The following is a 17,119-nucleotide window of genomic DNA, read 5'->3' on the forward strand; positions in this document are numbered from 1 at the left end:
CATGAATAGCACAGTGAAACTGGATGTTCAGCCAGTTGAATACTTTAAGAATTTTGGACTGGTCTCCAGTCCTATCCTCTAGGTTTAGTGGTATCTCACAATGTCAGCAAGTATATGTGGCCCCAACTCTCTCCTACAGAGCTTCACACACACCAAGACCCATTTATGCTTGGGTGGCTGAAAGCGTGTGGCACTACAAAGAAAGAGGGCAGAATAAATCATCCTGAGATGCACAGATAATCATTTCCTTCAGATATATCACCTCCTTTTGCAAACTAGAATGCAATATCTAGGAACCAATGGAGACCAGACTCCCTGGGGCTTTTCTCAGCCCATGCTTGGCACGGTAGGTACCAGAATTGGCCCATTCCCCCCAGAACTGTCATACCTCTGAAGCTGCACTGTCCAGTTCAATAGCCACTACTCACATGTAACTATTAAGCACCTGGCATGTGGGTAGTGTGACTAAGAAACTGGATGTTGCATTTCACTGTATTTTAATTATTTTACAAGTAAATAGTCCCAAGTGGCTGTTAGCTGCCATACTGAACTGCACAGACTTAGAACATTCCTGGCACTGCAGAAAGTTCTATTAAACTTCACTACCCTAAAAGGACAACTTTTGCTTAAACAGATAGATCATCAGGCTAAACTAAATTCTGTACAGATCCAAAAGGGGAGTAAAAATGACTTACCATAGAAGCACTTCCCTTTGAGACCATTGTCTCAGAAGAACCTGCAGACACCGGGAATGTTGTTAGAGATGAAAGGCTCATGTGCTTTAACAGAAAAGTAGGTGAAGAAAAGGAAGGCAGTGGTCATGGACCTCAGAGGACTCAGAGACACCTGCTTCTCTGGGGCTAGACCCATAGCTAGAGAAAAGAAAATGGTGCCTCGGAAAGTGGAGAGTAGCATACCTAGGTCAGAATGAGGTCTAATAGATTTTGTGTGGCTACTGAGCGACAAGGGAAATTGGAACTCAAATGAGGTAAAGGGTCTAGGAAGAAGAAAGTTTTATGGAGCAATGCCACATAGAGGGAATTATTTACATTTTTTCTTCATCAGTTTCTCCTATGATTTTTTCTTTGATTATCTGACTCTGGCCTTATTTTTTTAAAAAAACTTATTCTCCCTTGCTTTTTTCACCCTCCAATCACCAGAAAAAAATATAACTGCAATAAGTATTTTATTTCTTATGTGTACTAGACTTTTATGTTCATTGTTATTCATACAGATTAACTGAATATTATTTCTTTCCCAAGAAGAGTTAACTTCTCTTTTAACATGTATTATGGCTCTCAGAAAATATTCTCTCATAGAGTCATGGGGTCAATGGTGAGCGGACCTTATACCTTTTACCTTCATCAGAGATATTTTCACAGGAAAATATTAGTTAACATTAGCTTTCTTATATGAAATGAAAACAAAACACTTGTGAAAATCAAATGCACTTATAAAATGTGTCTATGCAATTTCACTTACTGGAGAGCTATAAGCAAAGCAAAGGTCTTTTCTTAAAACAATCAACTTGGGAGCTACTTACAAATTAGTATCTGTTCTCAAGTCATAATATCAGAAAATAAAAGATTCCTATCAATAACTTTAAATTCTGTAGTCTCAATTACCAGACATGCTCTTATTAACTGGTTCTATAAATTCCTCTTCAGAATGTGTGGAATTAATACACTTATATGGAAAGGCAAGTGAGTATTCATACACAGCTTAAAAATACAAACTTCAGAAACACAGATGTTCTACCAAATTTTCACTTGCTCATTCCAAGCTAAATTCAAACTTTGAGCTTTAAAAAGATTTTCTAAACTGTTAAAGACAAAAAAAATTAATGGCATTGCACATTCACATCTGGGTCTGTCACCATGTAAGGCATGTCATTTCAGACATTAAACATCTGGGTGGGGGCTTGAGGGCAACATGTATTTGGCAGCTTCTGGCTACCATGGCAACTCAAGCCACACTGCCTCACAAACAGTTTGGTCTTTGCTCATCTAAATTGAACACCACCACAGTCCTTTCATTTTTATTCCAAAAGCTGAATAGGTACCATTTTAAGACACAAATCATACTAAGTAATATCTATGTACAGAGAGTGAGTTCCTAGGGGATGTTTCTCTCACTTCCATCCTACTTCAGTGCTATGAATAATGAAAATCATTTCGATTAGCAGTGATATAGTCAAAGTAGTTTGCATTTATGGCTTTAAAACGTGGAAGTCCTCTATTTTTGAGTTACTCAAGAGATGGCTCTTACTGAGAGTCTTAAGGAAAACTGTGAAAATTAGTCACCATTATTTTTCCTATGAAAAAGCCTCCTTTCTGGATATTCATAAGGTGGTTTCTCCCATTTCAACATTCCAAATGACAAAAAAATGTAAAAAATAAAAATTATAGTTTCCATTTGTTAATGTTTTCTGTGTACTGAATGTGCAATGCACTTGAGACACATCACTTTTCACTTAGTCTTCAAAACTATCTATAAAGTTGGTATTATTATTTAGATCTCACAGTTACAGAAACTAAACAATGGAGAAAGGTCCAACGATATTCACTCAACAAATATTTACTAGACACCTACTGTGTGCTGGCCACCAGAAATATAATAATATAAAGCATTAAAGCATGTTCTTACTTTCATGAACTTTATTTTCCAAGGGTAAGACTGGAGGTCAGCCAAAAGGGAAACAAACAGCTAGTGAGAAACAGAAGTAGGAACAGAATCTAAGTATGACCTTAAAACAAAACAAATCCCTATGTCTAACTGACTTCTACACCAAAAGCCTGGGTGTCATCTTTGACTCACCTCTTCCAGACACACACCATACATCCAATCTGTCAGCAAATCATGCTGTCTCTAACAAAAAATAAATCCAGACTATGACCATATCTAACTACCATGGCCCAAATCACAACCATGTCTACCTGAATTATCATTTTATATCAGCTCCTAACTAATGTCTGAGTTCCTAGCTATTCCTCCATTTAGTCTATGCACATTAGAGAAGCCATGTAGGTTTTGTTAAATGTTAAGTCAAACCATGTCACTCTTCTCAAGACCTTCCACAGTCTCCCACCTCACTCAGAGTAAAAGGGAAGTTCTGCAATGGCCTGCAGGGCTCCAAACAGTATGGTCCCCCACTTCTCCTCTCGCCCACTTTCTTGCTTATTCTCCTCTGTTGGCTTCACTGTTTTCCCTCAAATGTGCCTGGCACCTTCTCACTTCACAATCTTGTACTTGCTGTTCCCATGACCTGGAACTTGCTTCCTAGATATCTGCATGCTTGCTTCCTCACTTCCCCTGGTTTTTACCCAAATAGTACCATTTCAGCAAGGTCTTCCCTAGTCACCATATTTATTATTACAACCTTCCTCTAACATTCCCTTCCCTACTTCATTATCCTCCTTAGCACACAGCACCATCTGACATATTACACAATCTTCATACTTGCTTGTTTATTAGCTGCCTTTCCTAGCTCTCCTCAACTCTGGATTGTTAATTATGCACTTCTCTCCCCAACTCCCATTCAGTGACATCATATTGGTAGCTTGAAATCAATCATAATCAACAAATGCTAAAAGTTAGGCCTTTTTCCCTTTGAGAGCCAAATTATTAGCATAGCACTCTCCTCCTAAAAATATATCACCCTCTTCCCACTAAGAAGATATGCTTCATAAAGGCAGAGATTTTGATAATTTTGCTGAATGCTTTTTCCATAAGACCTATTGTGCTTGGTACACTGTGGGCACTAAACACAGGGTGGGGCAAATGTAGGTTTACTATTGTTCATATGGAAAATAATATAGTAATTAACAGGTAATATAAAAATAAAATCTGTGTTTTGCTTACTCATAACTGTAAACCTACTTTTGTCCCCCCCCGTATTTATAGAATGAATTAATATTTTACTGTATCCGTTATACTCAAATTGAAAGAGCACCAAAACTCAAAACCTCTATTTTCAGAGCTTTCATAAACAAATTCCATGATTTAGAAAGCCTGGCCATTTCCTGAGCCTACCCCACCTGTTCATAAAGGAGACTCCTTTCTGCCAGTATGGGTCAGGAGCAGAAGAAATAGGGATTTCCAGTGAATCTCAGTCTCTAAAAAATACCTCCAACTTAAAAAAAGACAAATGGTAACTTGCAAAAAGCATGGCACAGCTAGTTTTATTGTTACCATAATTTGTTAAAACAAATATTGAACTACAGGTGTTACGGCATGCTATGTATTAGAAATGTAGGAAAAGTTTAGAGCTCCCTTGAAATACACTATTTAGAATGTGAAACTACTCTTTTTAGTATTCAAGGAGCAGTTTAACAGAAGCTCTGAAGGAAACACAAAGTTGGTAGTTTACCTCTGGAGGTAAAATGCCATTCTTACACAAAAGACAGCCCTGTGGTAGATAAAATGTTTCTATCAGAGACAGAACATTGCTGATCCACTTAAAAGTGTTCATAGGATCTTAACTAGACTTCAGTAGAAATGCCAGAATTTTACTGAGCTTGTTTAATACTGTGGAGTCAGTCATAATTTTGTTGGGAAGGTGAAAGAGCCATTGGCAAAGATACTGGAGTAAAAGTATTGGATTAATTGGGCCAACAGTTTACAGTCTGTACTTATTGTGCAAAGAGGTTCATTCTTCATAAACAACACTTTCTAATTTTCTTGGTATTGTTGTTACCAATATATGTTAAATAACTCATTTATAATTACACAGCTTGTTAGTAAAAAATCCCTTATAATTTTCCTTATTTTCATCCATCATTAGTGGTAGTAAGAAAACACATCATTGGCAGCAAAGCTATCAAGAGTTGGTCTGGCCATAGAGAGAACCCTGATCTAATGTGTGTATAGTGCTTTCAAGCCCCCAACTCATCAGACACTATTTCACATGATTTAAGCAATAAACTCATAGGACAGATATTATAACACTTATAATTATGAAAACTGAAGCTTAGGGAGGTTACAGCTCACAAGTTAAGACAAATATGGTCACCGAAATCACAGACCACAGACTCAAGGATCTACTATTCTTTCTACTACATGAGGCTAATTCTCTTAGAAGAAAATTTGGTCCTTTCAGGGATGTATGTTAAGTCTGAGTAGATGCAAGGACACCTTTTTTTTTTATTTTAATCATTGTTCAAGTACAGTTTTCTCCCCCCTACTCCCATTCCAGCCCACCCACCCAACCCTCCCCCTTCCCCCCCCATTACCCCCCCCCCCCAGTTTTTGTCCATGTGTCCTCCAAATTTGTTCCTGTAAACCCTACCCATTCCCCCCTGAAATTCCCTCTTCTCTCCCCTCTGGTCACTGTCAGACTATCCCCTATTTCAGTGTCTTTGGTTATATTTTGCTAGTTTTTTTTTTGTTTTGTTGTTTAGATTCCTGTTAAAGGTGATATCATGTGGTATTTGTCTTTCACTGCCTGGCTTGTTTCGCTTAGCATAATGCTTTCCAGCTCCATCCATGCTGTTGCAAAGGGTAGGAGCTCCTTCTTTCTTTCTGCTGCATAGAATTCCATTGTGTAAATGTACCATAGTTTTTTGATCCATTCATTTACTGATGGGCATCTAGGTTGCTTCCAGCACCTAGCTATTGTAAATTGTGCTGCTATGAAAATTTGGATGCATAGGTTCTTTTGAATTGGTGTTTTAGTATTCTTAGGATAGAATCCCAGCAGTGGAATTGCCGGGTCAAAAGGCAGATCCATTTTTAGTTTTCTGAGGAAGTTCCAAACTGCTTTCCATAGTGGTTGTACCAGTCTCCAGTCCCACCAACAGTGCACTAGGGACCCCCTTTCTCCACAGCCTCTCCAACACTTGTTGTTTGTTGCTTTGTTTATGATGGCCATTCTGACTGGTGTGAAGTGGTATCTCATTGTGGTTTTAATCTGCATCTCTCTGATGGCTAGCAATATTGAACATCATTTCATGTGTCTTTGGATTTTCTGTATGTCCTCCTTGGAGAAGTGTCTGTTCAAGTCCTTTGCCCATTTTTTAATTGGGTTACTTGTCTTCTTAGAGTGGAGTCGTGTAAGTTCTTTATATATTTTGGAGATTAAACCTTTGTCCACTTTCACCACTTCTATTCAATATAGTACTGGAAGTTCTAGCCACAGCAATCAGACAAGAAAAAGAAATAAAAGGAATCCAAATCGGAAAGGAGGAAACAAAACTGTCACTGTTTGCAGATGACATGATAGTGTACATAGAAAATCCTATAGACTCCACCAAAAAACTGCTTGACCTAATAAATGAATTTGGCAAAACAGCGGGATACAAAGTCAATATCCAGAAAAGGCATTTCTGTACACCAACAATGAAACAGCAGAAGCAGAAATCAAGAAAAAAAATCCCATTTGAAATAGCAAAAAGAAAAATAAAATCCCTAGGAATAAACCTAACCGAAGAGGTAAAAGACCTGTATTCAGAAAACTACATAACACTGAGGAGAGAAATCAAGGAAGACACAAACAAATGGAAACATATACTGTGTTCATGGATTGGAAGATGCAAGGACACCTTGACCAAGCCTCAGGTAAAGATATTTTATGGAATGTCTACAGTCCTCATTAATCTGAGTTAATCTGCCAAGTTCCACCTTCAAATTAGGGCATTCCATGAGACTAAAGGCAAGCAGCATCCAAATCACTGAGCTGAGAAACATCACAGAAAAGCAGAAATGAGGGAGCCTCTGCCTGACACATGTGATACAGAACAGTGGAGAGTAATCTTTTCATGTGACTCTACTTTTACGATATCCTCCTCTGTTAAATGTTCCTTAAAAATGTCTTAGAAACGTGTCCTCCTTGTTACTAAAAATACTTCAGCAATTGAACCCTTAATTCAATACATAAAACATCATTTTATTTTGAGAGTTGAGAATGGGTAGGAGTATGGGTAGGACAATGGATGATTTCTGGCTGATTGTTCTGATAAAATGGATACTGGATTCTAAATAACATGATTCTCAGCATCCCCCCCCCCCCAACATATGATTTCTATTCTGTTCAGGGTCTCTAAGTAGAAAACATTGTGCTAGACATCAAAGGATATAAAGATGAATAGAGATGATCTCTTCCCTCAAGGAATCATCAGGCTAATGGAGAGATGGAAATCTTTCTAAAGTACATTTACCTTAATCTACTTTCTTTAAAAGAATACACTGAATATTATGTTTTTCTTGGTGATTTCAGGATCATCATATGAACATCAGCTGCTGTTCTCACCATAACAACAGGCATAGCTGTAGTTAGAAATGAGTGTGACATAGGAGCTAAGGAGTTAACTGATCACAGGAGTTAACCAACAACTTTCCATTTAAACTTGCCTTCTTGAGTTGGATAGATGGACAGAGAAATATGAATGCCCTTGATGTCAGTTTGCTTTCTGGTCTTTTCCTGTTCTTCCCATCCCATTTATGAACTACACACCCTCAGTTTGACAAGTGTGCTTAGAATGAGCACCAGACTGCCTTTAGTTACCACTGAAGCACAGGTGAAGCCTTCTCCTCAGAGTCTTCAGAGCTGACCCCTCTCCAATATCCATGTCAGCTACTCACTTCCCTTTCATCACTTGGAGTTCCAAACACTGCACACTACCCCTTCTAATCTCTGCCAATTACTCTGTGTTCTTTGCTCTCTTCTTCTCATATTACAATGTTAATAAAATGCCTAACAGAGTGCTCTTACAGAGCAAACCCCAGTTCCCTGTTCTCCACATGCCAATCTTTTATGTCACACTTTCCCAACCTCTGCATCTTTCCTCTGACCAGGCTGACACATACTGCTTCACCTTGTGGTCAGAAAACAAACGAATCATAAACCACAACTTTTTATGTGTGCATATCTATGAATAAAGTTTTCTTTTTTTCTTTCACCAGTATAAGACATTCATATTTGTAATAACTCACTTGTGACAGAATAGTTTGGTAGCTTAAAAGTTCCATATTATTCTCATAAATTTTCTCAATCCAGTGGTTTTAATTTAAAGCTTTATTTATATTTTTTATATTTATACTTTTGCTTTATTTATATTTTTATAAATAGTTTATATTTTGGTTACAATGAACAATTCTGGGTCTGAGTTATGTTATCACAGATATTCAATTTGAGCTTTTGAGAAGTAGTCTTAACTCATTCTGATGCCACTTCCTTTCATCTAACGATGACAAACCTGTACAACAGGTGAAAGTTAGTGGTTTACATCTAAAAGGCAAAACAATTATAAAGTGTGACACATGTAGCATCTGATTATTGCTCTCCATTTGACTTCACACTTAAAATTGAAAAGAAAGTTCTAGGGAGGCAAGATGGTGGAGGCGGAAATGGAAGCCACACTAACCTCCTCCTAGGACCAAACTGGAATTACAACTAAATTGTGGAGAAATCACCCAGAATGAACAACTGAACAACAGCAAGGGAGAAGCCTTATAACCTTGGACAGACAGAAGAATCATCACCAGCACTAACAGACTAGTAATGAGTGTGGTGGAGACTAGAGAAGGCTGGCTGGGCACCCACAGGCAGCAGTGCTGGAAGAATAATTAAGCAGCTGGTTGCATCCCCCTGAGAAGAATGAGTATGAACCTAAGCTGGGATCCCAGCCTAGAGCACCAGAGCCCAAAAAGTATACAGATAACAACAGGCTTTGAAAAGCAGCAGGGCTGCTCTCTGCCAGAGTTGGATGGCTGGAGACACAAAGAGCCATTTAAAAGGCCAATGCACAAATTTCATTTGCAGCCACTTGCTATATGCTCCAGAAAAAGCAGGGTCAGAGTGGGCTAGAGATGCCTGAGGAGAGACTGGGGATGGAAGCTTTGGGGACAGAGCTGAGAGAGTTGCCACTGGGATTCTGGAGCTGAGTCATCCCCCATATGGCAGCAGCCATCCTGCTCAGGTAAACCACTCCCATATCAGCTGCAGCAGCCTGAAGGGAAACAATAGTCCCATCCTCAAAAGAAACTCGGCCCAAGCTCTATGGTGCTTAAGTCTGACTGCTGAGTGCAGAGTGACTGGACTGGCAACTGAAGGAGACAGCCACAGACAGTAGATCCTTGGCTGTCTTGGAGCAGTCTGCCTAAGGTCAGACAGGGTCAATATCTGAATATCACCAGAGGCGGATCCAGAAAGAGAAGACAGTGGTAAATATTAGAGGCTACTGAGACAAAAACCCCTGTAGTCTTCTCCATGATTAGTGATATTTTCTTCCCTGCATAGCTTTTTAACATTCATTTCTTGTCCCTCAAGTCTGTCCATATCAAGTACGTATATTTTATACTATTGTTATTTCTTTCCTTTCTTATAATAGTCTTAATCTCTTTACATGCTTATTAATATTGGTTCATTTGCTGTTGATAGTGGGATTGCGGGGGTTGAGGATATTCTTGAGGATGTGGGATGTGGGTTATAAGGAAGCTCAATGAGCTCACTGACAAATACCAAAACTATAGGGAAGCTACAAGAAACTTACTGCAAATTACACCAGCATCAAAAAGTACATAGAAACTGTCAACAAGAGCCAAGAGGAAATGAATAATACAATTTCTGAATTAAAGAACACAGTAGAAGGAATCAAAATCAGGCTAGATAAAGCAGAGGACTGAATCAGTGAGCTGCAGGACAAGGTGGGAAAAAATTTTCCAAAAAGAGCAAGAAAGGAAAAAAAAGACTCAAGGAAAAGACTCTAAAGACTCAACAAAGAGACTTAAGGGAAATGCAGGACAACATGAAATGTAATAATATCCATATAATAGAAGTACCAGAAGAAGAAAAAGATGAGCAAGGGATAGAAAACCTGTTTGAAAAACTAATGATGGAAAACTTCCCCAATTTGATCAGAGAACAAGTCGTACAAATTCAGGAAGCACAGAGAATCCCAACCAAGAGGAACCCAAAGAGGCCCACTGCAAGACACATCATAACTGAAATGGCACATTTCAAAGACAAAGAGAGAATCTTAAAGGTAGCAAGAGAGAAACAGGAATTAACATACAAGGGAGCCCCAATAAGGTTAGCAGCTGACTTCTCGAGGGAAACACTACAAGACAGAAGGGAATGGCATAAATATAACTAGTAGTGAAAAGCAAAGGCCTCCAAATAAGACTACTCTACCCAGCAAGGCTCTCAATTAAAATGGAAGGCCAAATAAGAAGCTTCCTAGACAAAAGTAGGCTGAAAGAATACACCTCCTCCAAACAAGCACTGCAAGATATGCTAAAGGGACTGCTTTAAGAAAAGGAAGAAAAAGAGTGAGAGAGAGAGGAACACAGGTATGAAGGGAGTGGAATAAATAAGTACTTATCAATAATAACTTTAAATGTGAGTGGGTTAAATATTCCAATCAAAAGACACAGAGTAGCTGAATATGTAAGAAAACATGACCCACACATATGCTGCCTACAAGAGACATACCTCAAAACAAAAGTCCTATAGACTGAAAGTGAAGGATTAGAAAAAAATATCCCAAGCAAATGGACAGGAAAAAAAGCTGGGGTAGTAATATTTATATCAGACAAAATAAACCTCAAAACAAAGTTCATAAAAAGAGATACAGAAGGACAATTCATAATACTCAAGGGAAGAATCCATCAAAAAACATAAACATTACAAAAATATAAGAACCCAACACAGGAGAACCCAAATGTATAAGGAAAATCTTGGAGGACTTCAAGAAAGAAATAGACAGCAACACATTTATATTAGGGGATTTTAACACCCCACTGTCAACAATGTATAGATATTCCAAACAAAATATCAACAAGGATGCTGCAGCATTGAACAATGCCCTAGATCAAATGGACTTAACTGATTATATAGAGAGAACCTTTCATTACAAAGAAGCAAAATTACACATTCTTTTCAAATTCAAATACAACATTTTCAAATGCCACATGATAGGACACAGAACAAACATCAACAAATTCAAGAAAATTGAAATCATATCAAACATCTTTCCAGACCACAAGGGCCTGAAATTAGAAACCAACCTCAAGGAAAAAAACCTAAAAAACACTCAAATTCAGGGAGACTGAGTAGCATGCTATTAAACAATGAATGGGTTAAGAATGAGATCAAGGAAGAAATCAGAAGCTTGCTGGAATCAAATTATAATTAACTCACAATAGTTCAAAACTTATGGGATACAGCGAAAACAGTCCTGAGAGAAATATTCATAGTGATACAGGCCTACCTAAAAAAAAAAAAATAGAAGCATTTCAAATAAACAACCTAACCTTACATCTTCATGAACTGGAGAAACAACAATAAACAAATCCCAGAGTGAGTAGAAGGAAGGAAATAACCAAGATCAGAGCAGAATTAAATGACATGGGGACTAAGAGCACAATTCTAAGGATCAATGATTGATTCCAGGAGCTGGTTCTTTGAAATAATAAACAAAATCGACAAGCCTTTAAGCAGACTCATCAAGATAAAAAGAAATAGGATCCAAGTAAACAATATTAGAAACGAAAGAGGAGAGATTATAACTGATACCACAGAAACACAAAGGATTGTAAGAAACTATACAAACTATATGTCAAGAAATCTGAAAACCTAGGTAAAATGGACAAATTTCTAGAAAAATACAATCTTCCAAAACTCAATGAAGAAGAAATAGAAAGCCTGAACAGACCAATAACATCTGGCAAAAATGAAGCAGTAATCAAAAAACTCCCAGCACACAAAAGCCCTGGACTGAAGTTTCACAGGAGAATTTTACAAAACATTTAAGGAAGAGATAACCCCTATCCTTCTCAGGCTATTCCAAAAAATCTAAGAAGATGGAAGACTCCCAGACTCTTTTTATGAAGCCAGCATCATCCTAATCTGAAAATCAGATAAAGATACAACAAAGAAAGAAGCCTAGAGACCGATATCACTGATGAATATAGATGCTAAAATCCTCAAGGAAATACTGGCAAACCACATCCAGCAATACATTAAAAAGACCATACACTGTGATCAACTGGGATTCACCCCAGAGATACAAGGATGGTACAATATTTACCAATCAATAAATGTAATATATCATGTAAACAAAAGCAAAGACAAAAATCACATGATCATACCAATGGAGGCAGAAAAACCACTACATAAAGTACAGCACCCATTTATGATAAAAACACTCAGCAAAGTGAGAGTAGAGGGAGCATACCTCAACATAATAAAGGCCATATATGAGATAACTACAGCCAACATCATACTCAATGGGCAAAAAATAAAGCTTTCCCACTAAGATCAGGAACAAGACAAGGATGTCTGCTTCCACCACTCCCATTCAACATAGTATTGGAAGTTCTAGCCACAGCTTTACAACAAGAAAAAGAAATAAAAGGCATCCAAATTGGAAAAGAGGAAGTATAACTGTCATTGTTTACAGATGACATTATAGTATACATAGGAAATCCTATAGACTCCACCAAAAATCTACTCAACCTAATAAGTGAATTTGGCAAAACAGTGGGATACAAAGTCAATGTTCAGAAATCAAAGGCATTTTTGTATACCAACAATGAAATATCATAAACAGAAATCAGGAAAAAGATCCCATTTGAGATAGCAACAAGAAAAACAAAATACCTAGGAAGAAACCTTACCAAGGAGGTAAAAGACCTGTACTAAAAAAACTATACAATACTGAAGAAAGAAATTAAGGAGGACACAAACAAATGGAAGCATATACTGTGTTCACAGACTGGTAGAATTAACATCAGCAAAATATCCATACGACCCAAAGCAATTTACAGATTCAATGTGATCCTTATTAAAGTACCAATGACATATTTCACAGATATAGAACAAACATTTCAAAAATTTATATGGAACCATAAATGATTCCAAATAGCCACAGGAATTTTGAGAAAGATCAAAGTAGGTGGGATCACAATACCTGATATCAAACTGTATTAAAAGTCCACTGTAATCAAAACAGCCTGGTACTGGGATAACAACAGACACATAGACCTATGGAACAGAGTAGAGATCCTAGAAGTAAACCCAAGTCTCTATGGTCAACTAATATTTGACAAAGGGGACAGGACCATAAAATGGAGCAAAAATAGCCTCTTTAACAAATGGTCTTGGGAGATCTGGACAGCTACATGCCAAAACAATGAACTCAATCATCAACTTACACTGTACAGAAAAATAAATTGAAGGTGGACAAAAGACTTAAAATAAGTCACAACACCGTAAGAGTCCTGGAGGAGAACATAGACAGGAAAATCTGAGATATTCCATGCAGCAATATTTTCACTGATATATCCCCTAGAGCAAGGGACATAAAGGAAAGAATAAACAAATAGAACTTCATGAAAATAAAAAGCTTCTGCACAGCTAATGAAAATATCAGCAAAAGGAAAAGTGAACCAACTGTATGGGAAAATATATTTGAAAATGATACCTCAGACAAGGGTTTCATGTCCAAAATATATAACTCACATGACTCAACTCCAGGAAGACAAACAATGCAATTAAAAAATGGGCAAAGGAACTGAACAGACACTTCTCTGAGGACAGACAGAGTGCCCAGAGACATATGAAAAGATGCTCAACATTACTAGCCATCAGAGAGATGCAAATTAAAACCACAGTGAGATACCACTTTACACCAGGAAGAATGACCATCATAACCAAATCAGCAAACAAGTGCTGGTGAGGTAGAGAAAAGGGAACCCTGGTACACTGTTGGTGGGAATGCAGACTAGTGCAGCCACTGTGGAAAACAGTATAGAATTTCCTCAGAAAACTAAAAATGAACCTGCCTTTTGATCCGGCAATTCGACTGCTGGGATTATACCCTAAGAACCCTGAAACACCAATTCAAAAGAACCTATGCATCCAAATGTTCATAGCAGCACAATTTACAATAGCCATGTACTGGAAACAGCCTAAGTTCCCCTCAGTAAATGAATGGATCAAAAAGTTATGGTACATTTACACAATAGAATACTATGCAGCACAAAGAAAGGAGCTCCTATCTTTTGCGATAGCATGGAAGGATCTGGAGAGCATTAAGCTAAGTGAAATAAGCCAGGCAGTGAAAGACAAATACCATATGCTCTCACCCCTAAGTGGAACCTAATCAACAAAACAAGCAAACATGCAAAATATAACCAGAGGCACTGAAATAAAGAAAAAACTGATAGTAACCAGAGGAGAGGTGTGGGGGGGTTAACAGGGGAAAGAATGGGAAGGTTCATCAAGGAATATGTATAAAGGACACATGTACAAAGCCAAATGAGGTTAGGATCGAGGTTGGGAGGTGGGGAGAGTTGGGGTAGGGGAAATAATAGGGGGAGAATTGAAACAGCTGTATTTGAATAACAATTTAAAAATAAACAGGGAAAAATTTTAAAAAAGGAAAGTTCTCTTATTTATTACATAAACCATGTCATGGAAACCTTTTATTTAAGTTACCTTGCAGGTTCTCATTAAAGTTAACAAACATATCATAATTGTATTATAACTATTAGAAATAACTAGTAGTGATAACTCTCATATTATTATGGAATAAAAATTACTGTAAAGTGGATCAACACAAACATTAAAAAATGATCATTATAGCCCTGGCTGGATAGGTCAGTTGGTTGGATCATCAGCCTGTACACCAAAAGGTGGTAGGTTTGATTCCAAGTCAGGGCACATATCCAGGTTATGGGTTCAATCCTTGAGTGGGGCCAGTACAGTAGGCAAGTAACTAATGTTTCTCTCTCACATTGGTGTCTCTCTGTCTGTCTCTCTGTCTCTCTCTCTTTCTCTCTCTCCTCTCTTCCCTCTCTCTCTACAATCAATTTTCAAAAAAAACACACCACATCCACAGGTGAGGATTAAAAAAAGATCATTACAACAAAATCATTACTCCACTAACTATTCCACTATATTCTCAGGGATTTCATTTCTGTGAAAAGTTTTTTCCTTCTCCTGTTCATCCAGGCAAAATCCAGATAAATTACAATCTCTGGTTCCAAACATATCTTTAATAATAGCATTGTTCTCTCAGAGAATAACTTCCTGTGATTCTCCCAGTTTTGGAATTTTGCACCCTCTCATAAGCATACGAAAATCACAGCATTTCCCTTTGACCTATTTCAGATTTACATGATAAAGTTCTAATGCTGGGAATTGCATAGTGTCCATGCTTAGCACAGATATCAACCATCTGCTCTGGGCATCGGAATGGAATCCAGATATTTCTCCAACGTGAGAGTATAAAGTCAAAGTGCTCTTGGCATCTGCATAATGTTTTTGCTAAATTTTGCAGGTGGTAAATGAATTCTAGCTTTTCCAAAATGAAACCCATCTAATCACATGCAGGTGAGTACTTTTCTTGTGGTGTGTATTCAACTGTACAATTTTGTACTTGCTGACTTACACCTCTCTTTCTCCTCCTGCCCCACACACACACATACACACTTCCAAACTGAGACTGAATCATGTGAGTGTCCCAAAACAGCTAAAGGTTTGGTACCCAATCAAACTGGTATTTTTGAAGTATTAACTGAACATGTATTAAATAGAGTTCAGTAAAATTTATTTTGATTAAGTAAAGTATGTATTTATTTATGGTTAGTTAACATAGTTCATGCATTGAATAAACATACCACTTTACTTGCTTCAACCTATTTCATTTCACAATTTTTTGGTCTGTTATTAATGGACAGTACTCGTTATACTCATGAGAGCAAAGGTAACTCACACGGATATAGTTACAGAGTTACAAAATAAATTTCAGAGTTATTTTATTTGCTTGTTTACTTTTATGTTATCAAAACATTTCCCACTTTTCCCTGCTACTTTTTAGAAAATATTTTTTAAATTTATTTTTAGAGAGAAGGGAAGGGAGGGAGAAAGACAGGGAGAGAAACATAGATGCAAGAGAATAACATTGATTGCTTGCCCAACTTAGGCATGTGCCCTGACCTGGAATCAAATCATCCAACTTTTGCTTTGCAGAATGAAGCCCAACTAACTGAGCCACACTGCTCAGAGCTTCCCTTCTCCTTTTTCAGTTCAGTTTTCTTTTATGATTTATCAAACCAGGCAAATTCTTGTAAAGCACACTGACAACTTGTAAATTTAGAATCATTCACTTCTAACAAATAGGCCTATTTAAAACACTACTGAGGATAGGGCAAAAGACCTGAACAGACACTTCTCCAAGGAGGACAGACAGAGGGCCCAGAGACATATGAAAGGATGCTCAGTATCATTGATCACTAGTCATCAGACAGATGCAAATTAAAACCACAATGAGATACCACTTCACACAGGTCAGCATGACTCTCATAAAAAAATCAACAAAAAAGAAGTGCTGATGGAGTTGTGGAGAAAAGGGAACCCTAGTACACTGTTGGTGAGAATGCAGACAGGTGCAGCCACTGTGGAAAATAGTATGGAATTTCCTCAGAAAACTAAAAATGAACCTGCCTTTTGACCCAGCAATTCAACTGCTGGGGTTATACCTTAAGAACCCTGAAATACCAATTCAAAAGAACCTATGCACCCCAATGTTCATAGCAGCACAATTTACAATAGCCAAGTACTGGAAACAGCCTAAGTGCCCATCAGTAAATAAGTGGATAAAAAAAAACCCTCATTTTTTGGGTACATTGACACAATGCAATACTATGCAGCAGAAAGAAAGAAGGAGCTCCTACCCTTTGCAGCAGGATGGACAGAACTGGAGAGCATTATACTAAGTGAAATAAGTCAGGGGGTGAAAAACAAATCCGATATGCTCTCACCTCTAGGTAGAATCTGATCAACAAAACAAATGAGTGAGCACATAGAACCAGAGTCATGGAAATAAAGAGCAAACTGACAGTAACCAGAGGGGATGGGGGGATCAGATAACGGGGGAAAGAATGGGAAGGTTCATCAAGGAACATGTATAAAGGACCATGGGCAAAGACAATGGTGCGGTGGGGAGGACTGAATGTGGGAGGTGGGGGTTGGTAGGGTAGAGGAGAATAATGGAGGAGAAATGGGGACAATTGTAATTGAACAATAAAAAAATAAAATCATTTCTATCACAATAAAACAAATAAATAAAATACTCTGAGTATAAAACTTACAACTGACTGAATTACCAAATTCAGA

At 37.7% G+C, this 17,119-nt stretch overlaps 1 long non-coding RNA gene across 1 annotated transcript in view; it reads right to left on the reverse strand.

The window, feature by feature from the left end:
• The window catches only part of LOC118497352, a 307,937-nt gene that overhangs the window by 106,563 nt on the left and 184,255 nt on the right, over positions 1–17,119 (reverse strand). The window lies entirely within an intron of this gene.

This window comes from Phyllostomus discolor, chromosome 11 (genome assembly GCF_004126475.2).
Source record: "Phyllostomus discolor isolate MPI-MPIP mPhyDis1 chromosome 11, mPhyDis1.pri.v3, whole genome shotgun sequence".
Lineage (NCBI taxonomy): Eukaryota > Metazoa > Chordata > Mammalia > Chiroptera > Phyllostomidae > Phyllostomus > Phyllostomus discolor.